Source organism: Ischnura elegans, chromosome 10 (genome assembly GCF_921293095.1).
Source record: "Ischnura elegans chromosome 10, ioIscEleg1.1, whole genome shotgun sequence".
In the NCBI taxonomy this organism is placed as follows: domain Eukaryota; kingdom Metazoa; phylum Arthropoda; class Insecta; order Odonata; family Coenagrionidae; genus Ischnura; species Ischnura elegans.
Window position 1 is genome coordinate 20,126,944 of NC_060255.1, and position 18,624 is coordinate 20,145,567.

Consider the following 18,624-nt stretch of genomic DNA (forward strand, 5'->3'; position numbering starts at 1 on the left):
TTAGGGTAGTGGTCAGCTACTATCCCCAGGGTCACCTCAAATTCGATTTTTGAGTGCTGTGTTTCATTTGAGTGCCAGTGTTTAACCTGCGACGCTTTAGTCATCAGACATGCGCTCTTCACACAAGGCTTCGTTTAATCTCTTTTTATTGCTCAAAAACGACATATACCTATAGGATAATGTTAGAATAAATAGAACTTTGAGTTACGGAGTTCGATTATAATACATTTTGTTTTAACGAGCTCGGCATTATTTTACCATGCGGACCAAATGGGAAATCCAAAAAATCTCCACCGTATCTATTCGAAGGGAAAAGATGAGTTCCTTCTTAATGGTTATGACAAAAATAATGATTATATATTTTATCTGGTCTTTATATCTCGTTTATATTTTTGTGTATTACCCATAACGTTGAACTATTTACTTAAAAAACATTATCAGAACAAATAACAGAAATAAAGAACATAATTAATACAAAATTATCACTAGAATCAAAATTCTCAGCAAAAACAATTATGCATCTACATCTACATAAACTTTAAAAAAGAGCGTAAAGTTTTCATTTTTAAAAGAGCTAATTTTGATGGGTTTAAGAGTCATATGAAAAATGCTTTCCCCGAGTTTCAAGAATCAGTATTAAAGTTAAATGTAGAGAATACTTGGAAAGCTTTTCTTTCGCTCGTAACTTCGGGAATAAATAGCTACATCCCTAGTAAAATAGTAAAAGAAGGCAGCGAACCGAGATGGTACGACGCGGAAGTGAGAAAATCATTGAGGCGACAGAGAGCGTGTCATGCTAAAATGAAAAAAGTCAGCACGGATTTATCCGCTAATGAACGCGAGCTAATAATTAAAAAATATAGGATGACTAAAGCCGCCACGAAGGAAGCGTTCAGGAATGCGTTCACGAATTTTAAAAGAAAAACACTAGTAGAGCAGTTACAGGATAACCCAAAAGCATTTTGGTCATATGTTAGGGAAGTTCAAGGTAAACGATCTACCGTATGTTCGCTGAGAAACGACAATGGAGATGTGTTGACAAGCAGTTACGATAAAGCCAATTTATTAAATTCCTACTTTAAGAGCGTGTTCACGGAGCCTTCCGAAAACTCACCCGAGACCGATGACAATCCCTGTATTCATAAGATGCCAGCTATTGACATTAGTACGCTCGGAATAGAAAATATATTGAAATCGCTTAGTCCAAATAAATCACCTGGTCCAGACGAAATCCCTTCTCGCGTATATAAAGAACTAGCCTCAGAACTTGCCCCCTACTTGCAGTTAATATTCAGTAAATCCATCAAGCAACACGAAGTACCTAATGACTGGAAAATCGCTAATGTAACGCCTATATTTAAAAGTGGAGACAAGGAACAGCCATCTAATTACAGGCCGATATCTTTAACGTCCATCTCTTGCAAAGTCCTTGAACACATCGTAGTCAGCTCGGTAATGAAACACCTAGACGCGCAAAACTTATTAATGGGAAATCAACATGGATTCAGGAAAAGCAGATCGTGCGAAACTCAGTTAGCGCTTTTCGCCCACGATATTTTAGTCTCCGGGGAAGACAACATTCCAGTAGACGCGATCTTTCTTGATTTCAAAAAGGCATTTGATAAAGTACCACACGGAAAGTTAATATTAAAACTGAAATCTTATGGTCTAGACGAAGATGTCATTTCCTGGATTAGAGAATTTTTGAGCAACCGCGTCCAAAGAGTAGTATTAGACGGTGCAGTCTCCAATGAGGTTAGAGTGACTTCTGGCGTTCCTCAGGGTAGTGTCATTGGCCCACTCCTATTCCTTCTTTATATAAACGACATTGGCGAAGTAGTGCAGAGTAAGTTACGATTATTTGCAGACGACGCTGTAGTTTACAGAGAAATTCGTTCCAGCAAAGATATAGATGAACTAACGAATGACCTTGCTGCTATCCAAGCTTGGTGCGATGCTTGGCAGTTAGAATTAAATTTGGAAAAATGCGTCGTAATGAATTTCTGGAAGAAGAATAACTCCCTACAGCGTAACTATGTCATTCGGGGCGCGCAGTTAAAGGCAGTTGAATCTGTGAAATATCTAGGGGTTAGACTCAATAATGATCTATCGTGGAATAAACATATTCGAGAAATAACCGGTCAAGCTAATCGTAAAATGGGTTTTGTTAAAAGAATATTAGGAAAGTGCGACGACAAAGTGAGAGAAATTAGCTACTTTTCCCTCGTTAGACCACATTTGGAATACGCTGCCAGTGTTTGGGACCCTCATGAAAAAGGCTTAATAACAGAGTTAGAACGCGTGCAAAGAAGAGCTGCCAGGTATGTGAAAGGTCGTTACGACAGTCTTGTTAGTGTAACTGACCTCTTACATAAACTCGGATGGGAATCTCTGTCGGACCGTAGATTGAAAAATAGACTAAACCTTTTAGATAAATTCAAGAGCAGTGTCTTTTCTGACGAAGTTAACCATATCTTGCGGACGCCAACGTACTACGGAAGATCAGATCATATAAATAAAATAAGAGAGATAGATTGCAGAACAGACAGATTCCGAATGTCATTTTTTCCACGATCAATAAGAGATTATAACGGCAGCAATAGAACGCGTAAATAGATTGCATGACTTGTAGTGTAGCCTACTAACCTATGTTAAACTTACTGCATGTTTCTGAATTTCTATTCTATATTCTATTTCTAACAGCATATAGTAGTATAGTTTGTTATTATACGGGACGTTTCTTGGACGGTGTGGTGTGCATGTGGGAGTCCAAATGCATGCTGCATGCTGGTGATTGATCACCCCCTGCCAAACACCCTAGAGGTGGCTCGCAGGGTAATTTGTAGATGTAGATGTAGATGTACATAATACCCTGCGAGCCACCTCTAGGGTGTTTGGCAGGGGGTGGTCAATCACCAGCATGCAATTAGATTCCCACATGCACACTGTATGGTCCAAAAAACGTTACGCATACTTAAAAATTATACTACCAAATGATGTTAGAAATAATAGAAAATTCGGAGAAATACATCTACATCTACATCTAGAAGAGAATCATTCATCAGAGAAGACACTGCTCTTGAATTTATGTAAAAGGTTTAGTCTATTTTTAGATCTTCGGTCTGACAGAGATTCCCATCTGTGATTATCTAACAGGTCACTTACACTAACAAGGCTATCATAACGATTTTTCACGTACACAAGAATTAAATTAATAACCCCTTAAAATTTAAGAAGAAATACTCCTGAGAGGTAATCTAAGTAAGAATTTAAAGAGAAGGTTAGTGAAGAGTTTCATCTGGAGTGTAGCGCTTTACGGTGCAGAAACGTGGACACTTAGGAGGGAGGGCAAGAGTCTCACCGCCATCTACTCAATCCAGGTTGAACTCCGCTCATTCATCATCTGCCTGAAATCCAGAGAAATTACTCGATTTTCTGACTTATTAAATATACCTTGTGGTTTTCCAATATAAATATATCCACTGCATTGTTACCTGCTCTTTGCATTACGTGATTCGGAACGAATATTATGTGACACCTCTTCGTGCGATAAAGCCACATCTACATGTACATAACACCCTGTGAGCCTCCTCTAGGGTGTTTGGCAGGGAGTGACCAATCACTAAATGCAGCATGCAATAGGACCGCCACATTCACACCGAACGGTCATAGAAATATTACACATACTAGCAAAATAATCATGCTTATTCATAATAAAAAACTTGCAAATGGTTAGTAATTCCTATAGAAAATACATGCAGGGTTATAACTCTGGAAAAAAAACGCAATGAGTCATATTAGCGAGTGAATCCATTAATCCTATCAATTGAGACAACGTTGCTATCCTTAAGTACGAGGGAAGAATGAAATTTTAAATCTCTCTGTTTTGCAGTCTATTTATTTTATTTTCTTCTCATGATCTCGTCTACCATAGGACGACAGTAAACGAAGGATATGATTCACGTCGTCTGAGAAATTATCTTCTTCAAATTTCCTAAGTAAGTTAATCTTAAACTTCGATCTACGGTCCTGAAAAGATTCCCATCCAAACTCGTGTAACATATTGGAAATGCTGCACTTTTTGTCGTAACAACTCATCACAAATCTGGCCGCCCTGCGCTGTACTCGATTGATTTCAGCTATAAGTCCTACTTTTAAAGGGTCCCATACGCTAGCAGCATATTCTAAGCAAGCCGCATAGGCGGTGAAGTTACTTATTCATTTGTTTGTAAGCAGTTGAATCTCAATCCACATGATTCTCACTCAGGCACGATAAGGGTTGTTTGGCAGTAAAATCTATTTTCCGCATTGTGCGTAGGGCTCACTGGGGTCGGGTATCTTATCTCCTCATAAATCCGATCTCTTTATATCCATTTCGTTATCCTTTGAAAGGGTTACAGTTACCTTCCTCCAGGGTTTTCCTTTCGTGAATCACCGCGTGGGAAGCTGAAGTTCGACACTCCCTGACGGAGTGGGAGTAATAGTGGAGAAAGAAATAACAATAGGAGAAAGGACTTTCCGTTGATCCCAGCATAACGGCGTGCAAATGATTTACCAGAGGGATGACGGTGAGTCATTTGTCCCTGCGTAAGCTAATGACGGCGGTCGCCCATCGAACCTCGACCTCCCACTTTTCCTCGAAACGGCGGCGATGACGCATCACGTGTTCGGGTGACGTCTGCTCGTGACATAGAGCCATGCTATCGGCCTCCGTCATTATCTCCACACCCCCACACACCCCCCCATCGTGATTGTCGTTTTTTGTAGCCATGGTTCCTTTCATGGCGGACGAGGAAAACAAAATTTTTGATAACAAAATGCTAAATGAGCTCTGTTCTTCATCAATGTAGTACCGCTTGGTATCGTATAGATGAAGAAAAGAACAGATATTGTTGGTGATTGATCACCCCATGCCAAAAACCCTAGAGGTGGCTCGCAGGGTATTATATAGATGTAGATATTGCATGCTGCATGCTGGTGATTGATCACCCCCTGCCATACATCCTAGAGGTGGCTCGCAGGGTACTATGTAGATGTAGATTATATAGATGTAGAACAGAACTGCACTTGTGCGCCTATTTAATACTGGACCGTTTGGTGTGCATGTGGAAATGCTATTGCACGCCGCATGCTGGTGATTGATCACCCCCTGCCAAACACCCTAGGGGTGGCTCGCAGGGTATTATGTAGATGTAGATGTACATAATACCCTACGAGCCACTCAGAAGGTGTTTGTCAGGGGGTGATTACCAGTATGCAGCGTGCTATAGGATTTGGACATGTACACCATACGGTCCCAGAAAACGTTATGCACAGTAACAAACTATGCTACCACATTCATGCAAACGCCAACTGCTCATAAACGGTGTGGTGTGGACGGCTTTTGGACGGTGTGGTGTGCATGTAGGAGTCCAAATGCATGCTGCATGCTGGTGATTGATCACCCCCTGCCAAACACCCTAGAGGTGGCTCGCAGGGTATTATGTAGATGTAGATGTAGAAAGGTAATCTACCGATAAACCTAGCACATGCAACAACAAAACAGGGTAGTAATATGTAGCTGCCTTTACAATGCGCTACGTATTCGTAGTCATCGATAAGAAATGCAGTACCACCTGCACTTGTAGGCAGGCGGTGTGAGCTCTCACCGATAATGCACTTCTCTATGCATCTACATCTACATAATACCCTGCGAGCCACCTCAAGGGTGTTTGGCAGGGTGTGATCAAGTTTTCAATTCCAAAGGTCGAGGAAATCGTGTCAAGACTTCATCTTCGAGTTGGAATCGAAACTGAATTTTCGGCTTCCATCTTGACCATTTAGTTTGAACTAAGTGTTTCACTACTGGCCTGTGGCTGGCGATAACGTCTATTATACATAATACCCTGCGATCCACCTCTAGGGTGTTTGGCAGGGGGTGACCAATCACAAACATTCAGCATGCAAGAGTACCGTCACATGCGCACTGCACGGTCAAAGAAATATTGCGCATACTAGCAAAATATACATGCATATCAATAGCACAAAAATTTCCAATGGTTAGTAATTCCTATAGCAAATACATGCAAGGTAAGAACTCTGGAAAAAATGAAATGAGTCACCCTTGCGAGTGACGCCATTAATCCTATTAATTGAGTCAACGTGACTAGCATTAATAGTACGAGGGAAGAATGGCATTTTAAATCTCTCTGTTTTGCAGTCTATTTCTTTTATTTTCTTCTCGTGATCACGTCTACCAACGTCGTGTTAACGTTATCAGTCCTATGTTTATGACTTTTTTCCAAGGCCGGTAAAATTGGAAATGCACGCTCTCGATTATCAAGAAAGCATTTAAATTACTTGATCTCTCTTAAAGATTTTATTCGAATCGAATGGTTCCCAGCGGCGATCCCAAAATTTTTATGTGGGTCCAATGGTTGTATATTTTTCCTGCTAAAACTTCACGCCTGTAGTGAAACTTCACCCATTTTTTTCTGCATCTCAAATGTCTAAGTTTTTTTTCGAATGTATAGTAAACATTTTTTTGGTGAAAACTGTGTTCATAGAAAATAACCGTCAAATTTTTCGAAAAACCAATATTTCGGATTGAATTCAATTTTTGTTTAAATGTCGAGCTTTTCGTTTCAAGTGGAATCGATTGAACAATCGATTTTGACCAATATTTTTCAATCACTACATGCATCGCACCATGCTTAGATTGCAGCAAAGTCGTTAGTTTATTCAACCCTATCTTAGGCTGCAACGGATTACGCTATAAAGTACAGCATCGTCTACAAATAATCGTTGTTTACTGTCTACTATTCCACGTATATTTCTTTAATATAGAGGAGAAAGAAGAGTGGGTCTATGATACTACCCTGAAGGACGCCAGTAGTCACTCAAACCTCTCAACAATTTAACTCTCTTATTAATCAACAATTTCAATTTGTTCGGAGCTTTATCACTGTATTTTTAAAAATTAATCTCGTACATGGTTACGTATCTTGTGATGCATATTACTCGGCTAATTTACTAATATGTTCGATATTAGTGTTCCGGGCCTCACCGTCCCATGGCGATACTTCGTCATGCAGGGGTCCATATTGATTGGGGTTATATAGGGCACCAACGACCGCAACCGGCAGGGAGCGCCATAAATCTGAAAGTCTGGGACCCGTATCTGCGAACGCGCATTTGGTTTGTTTCAATTATTAATATCGTCTCTCGCGCACGGTTTTCACAATAGTGTGGAGAGAGTATTCGCAGTAAATTCTCATCGTGAAAATTTTAATGTGACTATCACTGGTCACAGATTTGCACCAGCCATTGTAGGTACCGTGCATTCAACTTGCGTCATTGGATTTTGTAGTAGCGGAGATTCTTTTCGTCGTTTCTTTAAGGCTGACGTTTTTTACGATTAATAGGTTAACGAATTTATTGACCTAATTTGTTATCCTATTAATTTAATGAATTATCCTTCATATAATGACCTGAAATCATCTTGTAGGGATTTAGTGGTGTATAGATGAGTTTTACCAACATGCACTGCGCTAAAGTTTGTTTGTGACGAAAATATTTCCATCAATGGAAAAATGGAAATACCGTCCCTTCAAAGGATAAATGAATACGCAAAGCAATTGCTGCTATTTGAAGAAAATAAATTGTTCATAATAATCCTTTTGTTTGACTATTGCCTCGATTGAATAAATATATTTTAATTTTTAGGTCTTAGGCGATGCATAGTTCGTAGGCGCTCAACACCAACTGCACAAATATTTCGTATCGAGCAGTATTTCGCGTAATTCCTTATCCTTCCCACCATTTTATAAACGATATATCTTCCAATCTATCAAGAGTATATTGAAATACCAACCTTTTATAACATTAAAATCATATTTTCCTATCCTGTCTTGTCCTGTCAATAATATCTTCTCAGCCTGTCTTTCTTAATGCAAAACTGTATTTATATTAGAGTCAGGTGGCTGTAATATGCGCATATAAGAATCCTTTTTGACGCGCAGTAGATAGAGCACCATACAGTTTCTATGTCGTTATCTGAAACAATCTCAGCTCTAATGTAATCTCTTCTTTTATAGCTATAAATTCAAGTCAATCTATCCTAGAGAGTAACTATCGCAAGTATTATAAAACCTTACTGTACGAGGAAAATCCATCTACGTCTTAAATCTATCGGCTCTGCTATTTCCCTAATATTATCCATACGATCGTTTATACGTTAATTAGGCTCTATCTAAATATCTTGAATATAAGGCAAAAGGTATTCTTCCTGAAACTTTCACGAAGAAATGTAATCTATAAAATTTAAAATAACGGCTTATTAGGCGACATCTATATAAGGAAGGAGGAGTTGTATGCTGTTGCATTCATTCTTACTAAATGTCTGTATCTTAATTTTTCCCTTACATCGATTGTACCTTCCCATTCTTAATTCATAAATAATTCAGTCACACCACTGTGTTCATCGTAAAAACTTTTAACAAATCATGCTGCCCGCATCGCTATGCAATGGAAATCCGCGCTAATGTAATTAACCGACAAACCGTTGATATCCCTGATAGTATGAAGGCGGAATGGCATTTTCAATCCCTCTGTTTTGGAGTCTGTTTCCTTAATATTATTTTTTATCCTTAGGGTGTTATGTAGATGCAGCATTTGCTTCGATAAGGACTCATTTGTGTGCTCTGGTTGAATTTTGCACTCGCGTGAGGTTCCGCCGAGGATTGTAGCTTGTAAGGTCATGCTGGTTGAGTATTGATCCCTTGTCGTACTACATGGAGGCGGTTTGCAGGGTTCTTACCCGGGACAGCGTCGCCAACTTCCATTCAATGAATCCCTTACCCCTCTTCTGCGTTGACTCAAATCTCTAGCGCGTGGTTTCACAGCCTCCCGCCGCGTTCGGAGCGAGCGCTCTTAGTTCACGGGGCACTGCCCTTACTCACAGTGATCACCGATCTTTTTTTCCTCTTTGTCGCTCGGCATCGAACTTTCTTCTGGTTTTCACCTTTTTTCTTGGACCACGCCCAAAACTCACGACAATGGCGGCAGAGAAGAAAGTACTAACTGAATTAATATGGCTGTTTTTCCATTTTGAAAATAATTAAGATCTTGAGATGGAGTTATGATTTTCTTTACAAAATTCCCTGTTCATTGATAGTATTTAGAATATTTCGAAAAGTATTATTTTTCTCATTGGGGCTGTAAATTGTAAAAATTTAATAATGTGTCGCATATCTTTTGATCGATTTCTGTTATTTATTTTGTCTTTTTTATATTTGAAATTCTCTTCTAAAACTTATTTTACTCTCCCATCGATCATAATTGACATTTTCAATAATTCTTCTTTTCAAGAAAACGTGATTTTTTATAAAAAGTTATTTTTATACTTTAATATTGTTTAAATATCATTTTCCATTAATTATTTTTGGTATACACCGAGAATAATAATAATAATTTCGCATGAATAAACTGTATTAATTACACTGTTCTGCGATAAAAGTTTAAAAAATGCTCGGCTACAAGTTAGGGTGTTTCTGGCTAATTTTGGGTTGCTGAATCCGAAAATGACCTCCGTTATTTTCCATCACCCTCCATTTTTACGAGAAACCCCTAAATTGGGGGAAAAACCCCCGTATCTAAACTTATCGCTTTTCAAGGGAATTTTATTAGTGTTATCTGCTTCTGGTTAAAAAACTGACGTTTGGAGGCAATTAAAATCATGAAGGAGACAAACTTGACTGGGGTTGAAAATATTGATGGTGTGAAAATCTAATTTGTCTCTTTCATGACTTTAATAGCCTCAAAACGTCCGTTCTTTAATCAGAAGCAGATAACATTAGTGAAAGTCCCTTGAAAAGCAATAAGTTTAGATACGGAGTTGTTTTCACCAATTTAGGGGTTGCTCGTAAAAATGGAGGGTGATGGAAAAAAAACGGAGGTCATTTTCGGATTCAGCGACCCAAAATTAGTCAGAAATACCCTATATTGTGGCCGAGAACTTTTTAAACTTTTTTTGCAGAACACTGATATCAATCTTTTGAACATTTTGTCTTTCTAAGTCAGTGTACTTACATACTATCCCGGTGTCTGCCACAAAATACGTGAAAAGAGAGATGATGAGACACCAGACGTTAAAAAAAGAAAGAAAATGAGATCCGCGCATTTTTAGAGTCCTTTGCTGTTCTGAGAAAAAACGAATTCCAACCAATATCCGTTCGGGAAAACATCTCTCTGAATACATTATTTCTGTCGCACCTTGTATAGTGAGGCTCCGAGATAACGTTCTCTTCGTCGCTATGACATATATCTATTATTGATTTCTTAATCAATCTAATCCTTGCACGTAGAATGCATCCTAAGACATGCTATCTCCTCCTATTTCTGAGTGCATTTACTAGGTTCATAGGCAGGCCTTCGTGAGTGGTTAGTAAGTGTTTTCTTTTCATGAATTTTGAAGTCTAATTTGTGGCATTTTTATGACCGTGCGGTGTCTATGTGGGAATCCTCTTGCATGCTGAATGCTGGTGATTAATCACCACCTGCCAAACACCCTGGAGTTGGCTCGCAACGTATTATGTAGATTTAGCTTTATCCTTCTTGTGCGTCTGATCTTATATGCTCCTTGCGTTTTCAAGCTGTGTTCAAACCTTACTAGTGCAAATTGTTCCTTTCTTTCATTTTTTCACCCAAAAAAAACTCCGCAAAACACGCTTAATGAATGTAAGTTTCTTCATGGCTGTGCTACAAATTTTTCCTGCATGAGTACTCCATGATGGGTTTTAAGTTATCGTAACTCCCAGTTATTTGACGTAGATATAGTGGCCGGATTTTAATTTTGGTCGAACGTGCGGATAGCGCTCTTGTTTTTTTATACTGTGATGTGAAATGGTTTGAGGTGGCCACTACAGAGTTAGCCTAGTCCATCAGCTGTCGCGTCCGACCGATGAATAGCATCGAAGCGTGACTGCTGCACTCCAGCAGCTTTCGCGCTCATCCTTCTCTCCATTCCACCGCGGCGATGCCAAGCACTTGAGGGGACCATCGGTTGGCATTATTCCACCTCACATTTATTCCGCATCGCTCCTTTTGGTGAGCGGCCAGGAATCGTCCTCGTCGAGTGACTACGGTCCTCTCTCGCCTCGTGCTTCGAATGATAGGTGCGGAATCTGCTGAGTGGAGCCGAAATTCACCTTTCAGTAATAACTCCAAACCCCTACACTCTCTCTCTCTCTCTCTCACGTTATGAATACACATGATATTGGTTTAATTCGTATACTTCATCTATGTAGAGTCACTTTCAAAAGTTTTAGGACAAAGTTTGTGGCGCCACTTCTGCCTCTCGTGATATTCTAGTTTGCCTAACTCTTTTTGTTTTCCTGGTTACTCACCGAAATTATACGTCTAACTCTACCCAATTCCTAACTTTTATAATACTTGCTATCATTAAAAAGCGAATAAAGTTATTTCTGCGAATTTCAAATGATTTGAAATATGTAAAAAAAAAAATACAAAACGAGTGAACGACCTGAAAAAAATGGCGTAAAGTTATCTACAACCACAACCACAACTGCTTTCAAATAAGGTTTTATTATAAAAATAATAGAAAGCAACAGTCGAAACCGGGGAAAGTACGCAGTAAATGCACAAGAAATAATAATTAAATCCGGAATCGAAACAGAATGATCAATTTGCAAGTAACATCTTCAATTGAGAGCATATATCTTCACCAACAAACGAAATATTTTCGGTGAGTAACCAAGGAAAATAAAAAGAGTAAGGGAAACTAGAATTTCTCGAGGAGCAGAAGTGGCGCCACAAACTTTGACCTAAAACTTCTGAAAGTGGCTGTAAATATATCTAAGAGGTACAGTGCAAGTCATAACCAGGGTGTGTGGCACGGGGTGATTCCACACCAGGCATGAAACACTCATCGAAATACACACAACACCTTGCGATCTACCTCGAGGATGTTTGGCAGGGGGTGATCAATCACCAACATTCAGCATGCAGGAGACCGCCTAATAGACATACACACCGCACGGTCATCCTAGCCATATCAGAAATGCGCTCAGGACAACGACATGTGGTCAGACCAGAAAATTAGAAAGTGCTTAGGACACGAACATACTATTATGCAGATAAAACTACTTCTTAGTAAGAAAAAAAATTTTTAGTGTAATAAGTGATTCATACACGAGTCATAACATGTCAAAAATTTCATGAAGGTAGTATTTACTAACATAATGACTAATGAACTGTACATGCAAACCTATTTTACCTTGTTCGAGTGAAGCTAGCTTAGAGATGAACTATCACAAGTATTATGGTCACTTACTGTGCGGTTTCCAGTAATATCAGCAGATCGATATGTGCGTATATTTTCTTACGGAGTACGTATACGTTAGCTTGTATATCTTGGTCTAAATACTGTCGTAGCGGAATGAATGGTGTATGCATGGTTAAGATATTATCCCTACCTCGATTATGACCGTGACATATTGATACATCTACGTAATACTCTGCCAGCCACCTCTAGAATGTTTGGCAGGGAGTGGATGACCAGTCACCAACATGCAAGGGAAAAATTAAAACTCTAAATAACTGGTTTTTGCGAGTGACACCATTAATTTCATTAATCTAGACACGGTAAGTGCCATCTAAAATTATGCTCACAATCAGTCCATTTTGAAGGACCTATAAATGGAATCATCGGACTCAAAAATGACTTTTGGAAACGGTCAATGAATTAGACTTATCAAAATTGATGTCTTTAGTTTATGTACTAGACCCCAATGTATATAATGGCGGCCTTACCGATTAGTTTGATTTTCAAAAAAAGGAAAGATATATCCAAGCCTTATGCAGTCGGAGTTATCGACCATCACGAATGGCAACTTGACCTTAGTTTGGTTCAGAGCGATGCTGGAACGTGTCGAGAGAAGTTTCCTTGCGAAATTGCCCGCGATTATTTCGTTTGTTTTTGCCAGGGGAACGCGAGCCAAGAGTCGTAAAATGAGGGAGTAAAATTCAGACGTCCGCATTGTCTGGATGCAAGTGTTTTCTTTTTTTTCTTTTTACTTATCTGCTGTGCGCTCAGGAACTGCAATTCGAAGACGTCCAGCAAGGCGTAACAGTCAAAATGCCTAAATTATGTTCCGCAGCTTGGATCGAAGACGCATTTACAGCATGTATTTTATGTTCCTCACTATCCATTCCATCGAATCTTTTGATTTTTCCGTTTAAAATCAAGTGGCGGTGATAAAATCAGGGCCCAGCTGTGAAGAAGCAAGAATTAGGAAAGGAGTGAGACAAGGCTGTGCATTGCCACCAGTAATTTTCAACTTTTACATTGTGATAGCCATTGATGAAATCAAAGAAAAGGCATTGGGAGTGAATAACCATGGAGAAAAAATAAGCATACTAAGATTTTCCGATGACATATTCACTATAGCAGAAATAGAGAAGGATTTGAAAACTATTCTAGCTAATATGGGTAGGGTAATGGGTAAAAATACCAACTGAAAATAAGCACGAAGAAAGCCAAAATATTATTATGCAGCAGAAGAAAACCAAAATATTATTATGCAGCAGCAAGTCAAGACTAGCATTAAAATAGGAAAGCAAAAACTGATAGAGGTGAATGAATTCGGTTATTTGGAAAGCAAGATTACTAGTGACGGGAGAAGCAAGAAAGAAATTGCAACAGAATAGCCCAGGCGAAGAGACCTGCTTACAGCGTTCCACCAAAACAAAGACCTGCTTACAGCGGGAAACTTAAACATGGAAGTAAAGAAGCAATTTATAAGAACCTACATTTGGAGTATGCTCCGGTATGGAAGTGAGGCATGGACAATGACCGCAGCGGAGAAAGCAAGGATGGAGGCCTTCGAAATGTGGTGCTACAGAAGAATGATGAAAATCAAATGGATCGACCGAGTTAGCAACGAGGAATTCATAAGAAGAGTGGGGGAGAAGAGAAGCCTCATGAAAACTTAAACAAGAAGACGGAACAACCTTATAGGCCACATCTTGAGACATAATGGCCTGATGAAGAAAAAAGTCTAGGGACGAGTGGGTGGCAAGAATGGAAAAGGAAGACCTCGAAAAAAATATATGGAGCTAGTAAAGAAGGATGTGAAAGAGAAGAAATACGTAGGTGTGAAAAGATTAGCTGATAGGAGAACTGAGTGGAGAGCTGCGTCAAACCAATCCTAGGATTGTTGACCAGTGATGATGACTGTCGATTTAATATTTTATTCTATTTTATCTTTGCTAGAACGTAAAGTAGAGGCTGAATATACTTAGTACAATTGAGGAAGAGTTTTCATCAGGCGACGTGAAAAATGTCCTTCGTTTACCGTCGTACTATGGTGGACGTAGCTGGTTTGGCTGTTTCTTTTTAAAAGATCCTCGGTGTAAGTACCTTTGCAGTGGTGTGCCTGGCAGCGTGTATTTTCCAATTTCCTGCAATCCTTCCAATTGTTTTTCAACAGGCAGTTAATAGAATTCTACATCTACATCTACAAATTACCCTGCGAGCCACCTCTAGGGTGTTTGGCAGGGGGTGATCAATCACCAGCATGCAGCATGCATTTGGACTCCCACATGCACACCACACCGTCCAAGAAACGTCCCGTATAATAACAAACTATACTACTATATGCTGTTAGAAATAGAATATAGAATAGAAATTCAGAAACATGCAGTAGGTTTTACATAGGTTAGTAGGCCACACTACAAGTCATGCAATCTATTTACGCGTTCTATTGCTGCCGTTATAATCTCTTATTGATCGTGGAAAAAATGACATTCGGAATCTGTCTGTTCTGCAATCTATCTCTCTTATTTTATTTATATGATCTGATCTTCCGTAGTACGTTGGCGTCCGCAAGATATGGTTAACTTCGTCAGAAAAGACACTGCTCTTGAATTTATCTAAAAGGTTTAGTCTATTTTTCAATCTACGGTCCGACAGAGATTCCCATCCGAGTTTATGTAAGAGGTCAGTTACACTAACAAGACTATCGTAACGACCTTTCACATACCTGGCAGCTCTTCTTTGCACGCGTTCTAACTCTGTTATTAAGCCTTTTTCATGAGGGTCCCAAACACTGGCAGCGTATTCCAAATGTGGTCTAACGAGGGAAAAGTAGCTAATTTCTCTCACTTTGTCGTCGCACTTTCCTAATATTCTTTTAACAAAACCCATTTTACGATTAGCTTGACCGGTTATTTCTCGAATATGTTTATTCCACGATAGATCATTATTGAGTCTAACCCCTAGATATTTCACAGATTCAACTGCCTTTAACTGCGTGCCCCGAATGACATAGTTACGCTGTAGGGAGTTATTCTTCTTCCAGAAATTCATTACGACGCATTTATCCAAATTTAATTCTAACTGCCAAGCATCGCACCAAGCTTGGATAGCAGCAAGGTCATTCGTTAGTTCATCTATATCTTTGCTGGAACGGATTTCTCTGTAAACTACAGCGTCGTCTGCAAATAATCGTAACTTACTCTGCACTACTTCGCCAATGTCGTTTATATAAAGAAGGAATAGGAGTGGGCCAATGACACTACCCTGAGGAACGCCAGAAGTCACTCTAACCTCATTGGAGACTGCACCGTCTAATACTACTCTTTGGACGCGGTCGCTCAAAAATTCTCTAATCCAGGAAATGACATCTTCGTCTAGACCATAAGATTTCAGTTTTATTAATAACTTTCCGTGGGGTACTTTATCAAATGCCTTTTTGAAATCAAGAAAAATCGCGTCTACTGGAATGTTGTCTTCCCCGGAGACTAAAATATCGTGGGCGAAAAGCGCTAACTGAGTTTCGCACGATCTGCTTTTCCTGAATCCATGTTGATTTCCCATTAATAAGTTTTGCGCGTCTAGGTGTTTCATTACCGAGCTGACTACGATGTGTTCAAGGACTTTGCAAGAGATGGACGTTAAAGATATCGGCCTGTAATTAGATGGCTGTTCCTTGTCTCCACTTTTAAATATAGGCGTTACATTAGCGATTTTCCAGTCATTAGGTACTTCGTGTTGCTTGATGGATTTACTGAATATTAACTGCAAGTAGGGGGCAAGTTCTGAGGCTAGTTCTTTATATACGCGAGAAGGGATTTCGTCTGGACCAGGTGATTTATTTGGACTAAGCGATTTCAATATATTTTCTATTCCGAGCGTACTAATGTCAATAGCTGGCATCTTATGTAGACAGGGATTGTCATCGGTCTCGGGTGAGTTTTCGGAAGGCTCCGTGAACACGCTCTTAAAGTAGAAATTTAATAAATTGGCTTTATCGTAACTGCTTGTCAACACATCTCCATTGTCGTTTCTCAGCGAACATACGGTAGATCGTTTACCTTGAACTTCCCTAACATATGACCAAAATGCTTTTGGGTTATCCTGTAACTGCTCTACTAGTGTTTTTCTTTTAAAATTCGTGAACGCATTCCTGAACGCTTCCTTCGTGGCAGCTTTAGTCATCCTATATTTTTTAATTATTAGCTCGCGTTCATTAGCGGATAAATCCGTGCTGACTTTTTTCATTTTAGCATGACACGCTCTCTGTCGCCTCAATGATTTTCTCACTTCCGCGTCGTACCATCTCGGTTCGCTGCCTTCTTTTACTATTTTACTAGGGATGTAGCTATTTATTCCCGAAGTTACGAGCGAAAGAAAAGCTTTCCAAGTTATCTCTACATTTAACTTTAATACTGATTCTTGAAACTCGGGGAAAGCATTTTTCATATGACTCTTAAACCCATCAAAATTAGCTCTTTTAAAAATGAAAACTTTACGCTCTTTTTTAAAGTTTACAGCGGTATTTAGAGAAAACTTTGCAGTTACTACCCTATGGTCACTTATTCCTTCGACAGTGCCAACGTTTATTACCTGATGTGGTATATTTGTCGCTAATAAATCAAGAATATTTTCTCCTCTGTTTGGTGCGGATGCTATTTGAAACAATGAATTAGATGTGAAAGTGTGTAATAAAGCCTCGCAGATCACTTTATCCCTCCCACCAGGAATGAAGCTATAAGTCTCCCAATCTATAGAAGGTACGTTGAAATCTCCACCCACAATCAAGTTTCTTTCAGGATACTTGGATGCTACGCTGTTTATTTGATTTTGAAAATCCAACATTGACGTTATATCTGAGTTAGGTGGTCTGTAATACGAACATAATAAAATAGTTTTGAATTTTGGACATTTAATTAAACACCACACAGATTCAACGCTGGTCTCAGTTACGGTTATCGCTTGGCTGACGATTGAATTCTTTACAGCTATAAAAACTCCGCCCCCAACTCGATTAATTCTATCTTTCCGATAAACAGTGAACGATTTTGGGAAGATCTCATTGTCTGAATCATCATCTGTTAGCCAACTTTCTGTTCCAAAAATGACGTTACACTTCGTACTATGAATTAAATGGTGGAATTCGGGAATCTTATTTCTTAAACTACGGCAATTAACCACAGCCACGATTAAAACTTCGGAAGTAGTAATATTGCGATTCGGGAATAATTCTGATTTGCTTTTGTCGAATAGACTATTCACAGGCTCTATACCGCTGATAAATGGAAATGCATGTCTTATTGACACACTATCAAAATGACTTGAGCCTTGACTGCCTTTGAACGTGTTGCTCGACTGACGCTTCTCGTGCTTAAATGTAATACCTGAAACGCTGATTTTTCTCTCTACTTCTCTATTCTCATTTCTGGAAGAATCTTTGTCTGTGAAAAGTTTTGAACTTACCCCTTTATTTTTCAACCCACTAATATATCTACACTCTGCCCTACTCTCTACTCTAAAAAAGACCTACAGTGCTCAAATATGCTACTCGCTACACGACTAGCCGACTCGGACGTGTAATGGACTCCCGAACGGTTCAGAGGGATCCGACACGATCGGATTGCCGGCCTAAGGTCCACGAAGGAGGCTCCGATGTCCGTGCAGAAACGACGCAGCCTCTGGTTTATGCCTTCCACTCGGCTCCAAACCAGAGAACCACGATCGATCCTCGGGACAAGACTACAAATCGAAAGCTCAATGCCGACTCCAATGGTCCCACCCACCCGCTTCACTTCGGAATTCAGATCCCGGAGGGAATCTAGAATTTCCTCAGATCCACGGAAGGTGGCATCATTGACGCCGACATGAGCCACGACCCGCAGTCTGGAGCACTTCGTGCCCCGTACCGCCGCACCAACCGCCTGCGTCACCTGAGGAACACCGCCACCAGGGATGCACCATGAAAACGGGTAGTATTTACTTGTGTAGTACTAGTATTATTAAAATTTGATGATTATTTTTTAACATAGCTCTAACTTTGCATGGATTTAATATAAGGAATTAATAACCATAGGCAAGGTTTGCCTTCGCGTGACTTTGCACGTATTTTTAGTTATTACGCGTAGTATTTTTAGGATTGATATCCTTACAGGAGCGAAGAGCAAAGTTTAGGCTAAACACACTAAATGAATTCGGAGAAGAGATTCTATTAGACGACGTGAAAAATAACCTTTTAACCGTTGTTTTATGGTGGACGTGGTCAAGAGAAGGAATAAAAAAATAGACTGCAAAATAGAGATACTTAAAATGTC

The 18,624-nt window shown here is 39.5% G+C and overlaps 1 protein-coding gene across 1 annotated transcript in view; it reads left to right on the forward strand.

Annotated features, from left to right (window-relative positions):
• Positions 1–18,624, forward strand: part of LOC124166581 (ribosomal protein S6 kinase alpha-5) — a 656,640-nt gene that overhangs the window by 207,315 nt on the left and 430,701 nt on the right. The gene's annotated exons all lie outside the window — the stretch shown is intronic.